Here is an 8,760-nt window from a genome sequence, read left to right on the forward strand (position 1 = left end):
ATTTGGTTTGGTCACCAACGTTATAATTTCCCCTTATAGATTAAACAGATGCACCGTTTTCAAACATTTGAATAATTTCAAGTTTTTGGATTTGCCCATCATTCTCGCGATTTCTAAACAAAGAAAAAAAAAATAGTAACTATTAAAAAAAAAAAAAAATTCCGCCATCCCTGACATAAATAACGAAACAAAATTTGTCCTTTTGCTGTGCAACTGAACACAACAATAAACGACGCACTAAAACAAACTAACCATTTGGGTTTGTTTTTTTTGAGCGGTGGGTGTGAAAACAGCAGGGGGGTTGCAAGATAACAGGTACACTGATCTCCCAACGACAACCTATAATGCCACTTCTTGTCGCTTATTTACGACTTGCAAAACATTGTTTATACTTTTATATTTATTACTTGAATTTTATATAAGATATCTGGTTGAATTTTTTTTTTTTTAAATTTCGAGTCTTGAATTTTCCACGTTACATCGAATCTGCTGTACAATGTGTTAGTTAAAGAGATCCAAAGAATGAGACATACTGTGAAGCGTGTGAACGCTGCATTTTGATTCGCCATAAGCTGAACGCTGGAACTGGTTGTTCTATGAACTGTGAGTCTGAAGATTGATTCAGTTACTGTACAATCGATGTGACGTTATAGTCTTCTGGAGAACAAGCGCTCCGGTACAATTTTTTTAAAGCAAAAAAACCTCTGGTTAGTAGATTAATATGGGTGAGTGTTTTTTTCCCCCTAAAAACCTCTATTTTCACCCAGCAAGCTGAAAATCAACCGCAACACGGGTATTTTATCATGAAATATATTAACCAATATGGCCCAAGTTGATGAAGATGTGAAGATAATAATATACACTGTGCTGCCACTTTATCAGGTACTCCTACCTAGTAGCAGGCGCCTTCGTGGGCAGGAGCAACAGCAGCAGCAGCTTTTTGATTAGACTGGGGTTCGAGCCCGTGACCACATAATACGGTCAATTTATAAGGTCAGGGAATGACCACCGCATATCCCAGGAGCAATATGGCCTTAGTTGCTAATGCTCCTAAAAACCAAAATATGGAAAACTACCTCGTAGCGTGTTGAGCCTTCAAACAGTCTGAAATCGTCTAGGCATGGATCGACCAAGATGCTGAAAACGTACAGGAATGGAGTACTATGCAGACATGAGTGTGTCACGCCGTTTCTTGAGATTCGACAGAGGTGTAGACCTGCAACGACCAGCCCTTTCAGCTCATCCTGAAGATGTTCAACAGGATTGAGATCCGTAGAATGAGCACGCCACTGCAGCAAAGAAAAGTCGTAGTGATTCGATCTTTGTGGAACGGCGAATTATCCTACGATAAACTCAACATAAACGGATGCACTTTGTCAGCAATGATGTGGCATTCAGACGTGAATCTATGGGTATCAATGGACCCAACAAGTGCCAAGAAAACATTCCCCACACCATAACACTCTTTAAGTTGTCAGGCATGATGGGTCCATGGACTCGTTGTTTTTGACAAAGTCTGAGCCATCAACATGATGCACCAGGAATTTCGACTCGTAAGACCAAGCAACTGTTTTCCAATCCTTGATAGTCCAGTATCCACCTGATTGCTGTGTCCACCTGATAACAAAGGTACGCGATGTGGCCGTCGGCTGCTGTAGCCCATTCGTGACAATGTGCGACTAGTGGTCCTTTGCGATATTTTGTTCTGTGCACTAGTATTCTGACGTGTGTGCGACATTGTGGCCCGTATGTTTCTTGCACAATTCTAGCCATCCTCTTCTGAAAACATTCTCATCAACAAGCGATTTTCTTCTACATGAGTGTCGTTGAGAGGACGGTTTCTGTTCGTTGCATCATTCTCGATACGCCCTTGAAACTGTGGTGCGCGGAAAGTTCAGGAGAACTGCCGTTTCAGAGATGCTTGCACCCACTACCATGCCATGTTCGAAGTCTATTAGATCATTCCATTTCCCCATTCTTGCTAAGGTTTGTGCTCTAAACTGATACTAGAAAGGTTGTTCTGCTGAATTTATACCCTCAAATGAGAGTCCTTAACTATTTCGGCTCCGCTTGTCGGACTCTGGTTGTAATCCCAATTCTCCCGCACGAGTGGAAAAGGCTTTGGTTCGAATGCCCCGTAAATGTTTTTCTATCATAAGGAACTTTTATGGCCTTTTTTAGTTAGATAATTAGAGAATTCTTCCACCAACAGTAACGCCAGACATAACAACCAGGGGGCACTGGATACCAGTACCCGTCAGCATGGAAACTCTTATCAGGGAAAAATAATAACCAGAAGTTCTTTTCTGGGACTGAAGGATTCCTGCTCGCCATCCAATACCAGGAACTAGGACTGACACAGGTCGACTATGCCACCTGGCCACAGAAACATCGCTGCGAAATGCCGAGTGATCACCCAAACGAAGTACTCATAGACATGATCAGGTTGACAGGGTAACACATCAGAAGTGAGCGAAAAAGTATCAGCTGATCAAAGAAAGGGTACCATATTGCAAATATGAACCTATGACCCTACTAGAAATCATGCTCTCAAATTACACTGGTGTGCAAAAATTTAGGACCAGTCAGGTTTTCATCTGTAATTTCTCATAGGAGTGGCCGGAATCTGGTAAAGCGTGCCAAAGGATTCTCGTGAGGTACAGAAATGACGAAGGAAACAAAATGGTACAGAGGGACTTCATTCAAAAATGGAACATAGCACTGGCTGCCATGATACAGATGCATCACTGCCAAAGATGGAACAAAGGGCAGAGGTGGTCCTCAGTGGGAGAAGATATGGCCACCTGTAATGTCGATGCAGGCTTTGCACCGCATGTTCATACTTGAACAATGTTGTTAATAACTTATTGCGGTAACATCGCAGACGAGAGGAAGTGTTGTTGGCAAGGCTGAGAATTAGACATATGCATCATACCCATGTCTACTTGTTATTGGGAGAAAGCCCACCTCAGTGCTCATCCTGTAACAGTCAACTTACACTGTGCCATTTTTTGCTTGATTGTCCCTTTCATTCAACCATCTGGTCAAACACTTTTCAGTTTCCAGGCTTAACGTATTACATTATTTATGTCATATCGTAGGAAACAATGAAAATAAACTTTTAATATACTTAAAATGTATTGGCGTACAAAAGGATAGAGTCATGCAACTAAACAATGAATAGACACAATTTGGCCTCTGTAGCCATTGTGTCTTTAAACCAAATAACAACAGTGGTAACATCGTCCATTCCTCTGTTACCATCTTTAGCTGGTAAACATTTTCTGGTGGGTGTGGACATGCCGCTGGACCCCTCCCCAGATAACCCCTGTGTTCAATGGGATTTCGATCAACAGAACGGTCAGGCCAATCCATACGTACAATCTCCTCACTTTCTAAAAGCATATCAGTAGCTGCAGTGCGTTGGGGTGTGATGTAATCATTCATAAACACGAACTCGGGGCCAATGTCAGGTCGGAACAGTCGCACATGGGGGAAGAATTACCTAAGTACAGTACCGTGCTCCGGTTACAGTACCGCCTTCCAGTATCTGGAGTTGTGTATGTATATCCCCAGTCGAGAACACTCGACCGTCATATCGATCCATTTCAGTGATGTTTGGGGTGTGATACAGTGTGCCAACCTCTTGCCAGATTAGCCGGCGTCCAGAATCGAAGTTGAGAATGAATCTACTCTCATCAGTAAAGAGTACCTTACCCTATTGCGCTACAGTACAGTCCAGTCCAGTCCAGTCCTTGTGTTCGATGCACCACTGTAAACGGTGTCTCCGATGAGCAAGTGTTAAAGGGACAGCGTACTGGCCTTGCAAACAGTCCACCTTTATGGAAAAAGCCTGGCCACAGTAAGTAAACAGCGATATTCTGCGTCCGGTGCAATGGTTTGCAATGTATCGAGCTGTCTGGTTTCCGTCCCTCTTGGCCTGTAGGAATATATATCAGCCATCATTGGGCGTTGTGTTTCGTTGACGACCACCAGTGGTCCTTCAAACAGCTGTACCTGTCATTCTGAAGGCCGACCACACACGTGAGACGATGCTGTGGGTGATACCAAACTCTGCAACAACACTTCGAGCTTCCCAATTATTCGACTCCGGGTAAAGTCATTCAGACGTCTACTGGCCATTTCGTTGTCTGTAGCACTGTATGAAACCAGTCGAACGTCTGCAACAATCGTGCTCACCATTCGGTAATTTGCACATAAATGCCGAACTGATGCTTTTATCTGCGTATAGGTATGTTGAGGGTCTGACGGCTCCGGGGATTTCTCCCATCTCCGCGTATGCTCTATGTATCGAGTGACAGTACCCTGTCGATGCCAGAGGTTTAAAAATAATGTATGGGTCATGTGGTATGTAGTTTGTTGTGCCCATTGTTCATCCGGCCTGTTGGCCAGTGGGACCCGGCGTTACCATACCTAGCGACGGAGACGCCGGCCGGGTATACTCTGGCAGGTCCTGCCACTTACTTTCCTGGGATTTCGGTGACTAGGACCTAAAATAAAGGTTGGAGTTATCGCTGTTGATTTAAGTAAAATTGCATTTAGAAAGCGCTGCGTGGGGTTTTACGCTGAAAGAACTATTTCTAGAGAGCCTAAAAGGTCGGGCAAAATTTGATGTGATTTAAATTTGGACATGTGGGGCAATCGCTGTACAAGAGAAAGTAATGGAAGGGAGGGTGTAGACGGGGGGATGAAATGGGAAGCAGAGGGGGTCGGATAGGAAGGTGATCCCCCATTTTAAGTGGGGCATGCCCATGCCCCACAACATGGGGAGACGAGGAGAAAATAAAAAAATAATAATAAAATAAAATAAAAAATATAAAAAAAATAAATATGGGGAGGAGAGGAGAAGAGCAAATACCCCTCCTCCGTCCCCGAAAAAAAAAAAAATCGCACAAGGGAGTGCAGTTTTGGGTCGACAGTAGGCTAACCAAATCATCCTAAAGTCTTGACTTTCTGTGGTATGCTGAGTTTTTTTTTTTTTTACTTGTTTGACCTCCTGCATTCTTTCTAGTAGGGTTGCCTTTGGTGTATTTCTATCCTTGTTTTCCTTCTAGAAAATAGAACCTGGGCATATTGACTGAGTGCCTTGTAATCCTCCTGAGTGTCTAACAATCTGGGTTCTTGGTTGTCTGGGATATATTGGATTGCCGTTATTAGGCGTAGTCGTAGGTCATCATACAAATCGCACTCAGACATTAAGTGTCTCCAGGACTCTGAATTGCCACAGAGACAGTCCGCGTTATTTATGATGCCAAGTTGGTGAAGCTTAGCTTTAAACGGGCCGTGCCCTGTAAGGCGGAAGGTGGTATTTCGACCAGGGTGAAACCACGCTGGTGCCTTAGGGTACAGCTTGTTGACAGTGGGGAGGAATCTTCTGGTCACTGCACCTTTTTCTGTGTTGCTCCATCTCCTCTGCCAAATCTGGACGAGGTGGACGGTGATTCTTCTCTTCTCATAATTGCGGTCATTAGTGATGTCAGTGGTGAGGTCATACATTGTAGCCGATATGTTTCTGGTAAGATGGTAGAGCAGACCACAGCGGATAGCTTCGAGATCCAGGGGCAGAACTCCTACCAGGAGTTGGAGGGCAGCCGTGCTAGTCGTTCTAGTTGCTCTCGACATAGTAAGGAGGATGGTCCTCTGAATGGTTTCGAGGATCCGTTTATTCACTTCTAGGGCCGCCCTCGTGTACCAGACAGGGGAGCCATATGTGATGGCAGGGAAGAAGAGAGCTTTGTAGTACAGAGACAGGGTAGTACGTCTGAGTCCCCAATCCCTGCGAGTGACTCTAGCGATGAGGGCCGCCTATCTTCTTATCTTTTGTTTAATATATTCTAGGTGTGGCTTGAAATTTAATTTTCTGTCCAGGATTATTCCTAGGTATTTAATCTGTTCGCACAGCTTAACTGTTTTGTTCTCAATCTTAATTTGTGGTGGTCTCCTTAAGTCTAGCGTACCTTTTAGCAGCACCGATTTTGTCTTGTTTATGTGAGCCATCTCATCAGGATTCAAATTTTGGTATATACTGAACCAGCTTTATACTAAACGGCCACAGTTATGCAAATCAGCACAGGCCGTTTCGTTTGATTTTGCGGTTGTAACCTTTAGAAATAGTGTTGGTCTTTAAGTTTTGCTCACCAGTGTATAATAAGTCAATGCCATAATAACGAATAAGATGATCTCGTAAAACAGACGTAGCCCTTATCGACAAGGAAAGGGCTGTTTGATCTAGCAATGATCAACACACCAAAAACGTCCAGAAAATATATGAGGAAAAGATCAGGAGGTACATAGACATAAAACAGGAAATCCAAGAAATGTGGCATATGGATCAAGTAATAACTTTCGCGAATACCATGTTATCTACCGGCATTGAGCCAAAGAGCCTCTATAACATCTTAGCGGCAATAGGCATCCCAGAGAACAATTACATGGAACTCTAGAAAGCCGCGATTTTGACCACGTGTAGACATGTATAGTATCTTATGTAGGACGGCACCTGAACGAAAGTTCAACTCCGTCTTTGTACACTGTGATGGTTACAGAGCACTGTAACAGGCCAGAAATGTGTGTAACATTATGTTCGTGCAGTCTGTGTGTTGTTATGTTGTTTAGTTGTTTCTGGCCGTTTTGTCACCAGGCAGGCGATCACCTGGAAAGCCTGCCCAGTGTCCGTCTACACCACGGGGAGGTAGGCCACAACTGCGCAAGAACCATGGCCAACCTCAACAGTCACGTACTGAATGTCCAAAGAGGGTTTGGAGCCATTCAAAAGAACCCCGCGCCAGCAAGCCGGCAACAGCGCGCGCACGCGCACACGCACACACACTCTCCCAGGAGACAGGACAGCAGAAGACGAAGACATAAGGATGAGAATAGCATAAAGTAAAAAAATATATAATAAATAAATAAAATAAAAATAAATAATAATAATAAAAAAAAAAAAAAAGAGTAAAATAAAATCTTTATCCATTTCTTGCCCACATCTGTATGCAGTGCTGCCCAAAGTGGTCCACAAGGAGAAAAGGTGTATTGTCAAACAGAAGTTGTAATGTCATTCAATCATGATCGGCAGGAACAAGTTCTAGATATAATTCTGAATTCTGTTAAACTGGAGTGGTGTCAGAAGTCTCTGGTAGATGACGGTATCACTGAGCAGAGGTTTAGTTGAAGAGAGTCTTGATAAAGGATGAGTCAGAGAAGTGCAGCATCTGTTAAAATCTTTGCGTGGTCTTGAAAGCCACAACAATTTTGTATATGACGTCATCAGGACGACGAGGCAGCGCACAGTTGTATTATGATTTATGATGCATTTTCAGTTTCATTTCTTTAATTAACATTGAGGTTGAGAGCCTTCCTGCGATTAAAAGCAGCATTGCAGAAGGTTTGAAGGGCCTGGAAATTGTTGACAGAAATGAGTATCTTCTCACCTCCGGGACACAAGTTTGGTACTGTTGCCTTAAGAGCCGATCTTAAGGCCGACCACGTGTAGTAAAATAAGGGAGTTCCCAGGCCAACAATAATAATAGTAACCGGACACACAACCAACAATCCCATGCACTTGCTCTCAGTACACACCACGTGGCGGAAAAAAAAATAAAGGAGAAAAAGTGTTTATAAAATAATTATAATGGCATAGCTTCAAGACTTCTAAGAGTGTGAAAAGGCTGAATTCGAGCTCAAACTCAACCGAACTGTAACACATGCATGAAGGAACTTTGTCGGCCTTTTTCAAACATGGTCGGACCGATTATGATCTCGAGTTGTATGGGTTAATCTTCAGAAAACTAATTTTCCCCACAGAAAAGTAAAACCAGCAGAATAATGCACATTGTCTCAGACACAATATTATTATTATTATTATTATTATGTTTATTTCTCTTTCGAGACACCCATAGACAGCACGTGGCTAGAGGGTGTGGTTACATTATAGTATTTACAAGCATGTTTACATGAACTTATTTACAAAATTTGGAGATGCAAAAACACAGAATATGTGGTTAATGAATTAATTGTTAAGTTGGTTTAATTAATTGCAAATGGTTGTTAAATGCTAAATATTATTATATAAATTATTAAATTAGTCTTCTTATTATATTTATAATTGCCGATACACATTACCAAAGATTTCTGTCCTATACATTTTGTCTGTACATAGTTTCTCTGGATCTATATTTAAATTATTAAAATAATTCACAGTATTTGCTGGGAAAAATCTCCCCAGAGAGTCCATTTGAGTCAGTTGGCACTTGAGATTTGGTTCTTCCCTCTTTATTCTCGGTCGTATCATCCGGGGGCGAGTGATCACGTTTCCCACTTTCGGCGCATCTGTTCTCTCCGTTAGTAGCTTTGCCAGAGTTAAGATGTTTCTGGTTGTGATGATATACTTCCAGGGTGTGATGTCCAGATTGGCAGACAAGACCGCTCTTGAGATGGTAAACGGTTTCCCGGCAATCTTGTTTAGCCATCTCAGGAGCCAGTATTCTACTCCTAAGAAGGCCTTGATGTTGCTCTCAGGGGCTGATGACCAGATAGTCGATGCGTACAACGGAATCGGTGTAACGCATTTAAGGATGTATTGAATTATAAGATGAGGGCTTCGGAGACCGGTGAGTTCTTGTCTAGTGCTCCACAGTGCTGCGTATGTCTGTTTCCTAATGTGTTCGAAGTGAGGTATGAAGTTTAATCCTTCATCCCACTTAAGGCCAAGGTCAACATGTGCGGGGGAATTTTGGACTC

Source organism: Mastigoproctus giganteus, chromosome 7 (assembly GCF_048544385.1).
Source record: "Mastigoproctus giganteus isolate SK-2022 chromosome 7, ASM4854438v1, whole genome shotgun sequence".
In the NCBI taxonomy this organism is placed as follows: Eukaryota; Metazoa; Arthropoda; class Arachnida; order Uropygi; family Thelyphonidae; genus Mastigoproctus; species Mastigoproctus giganteus.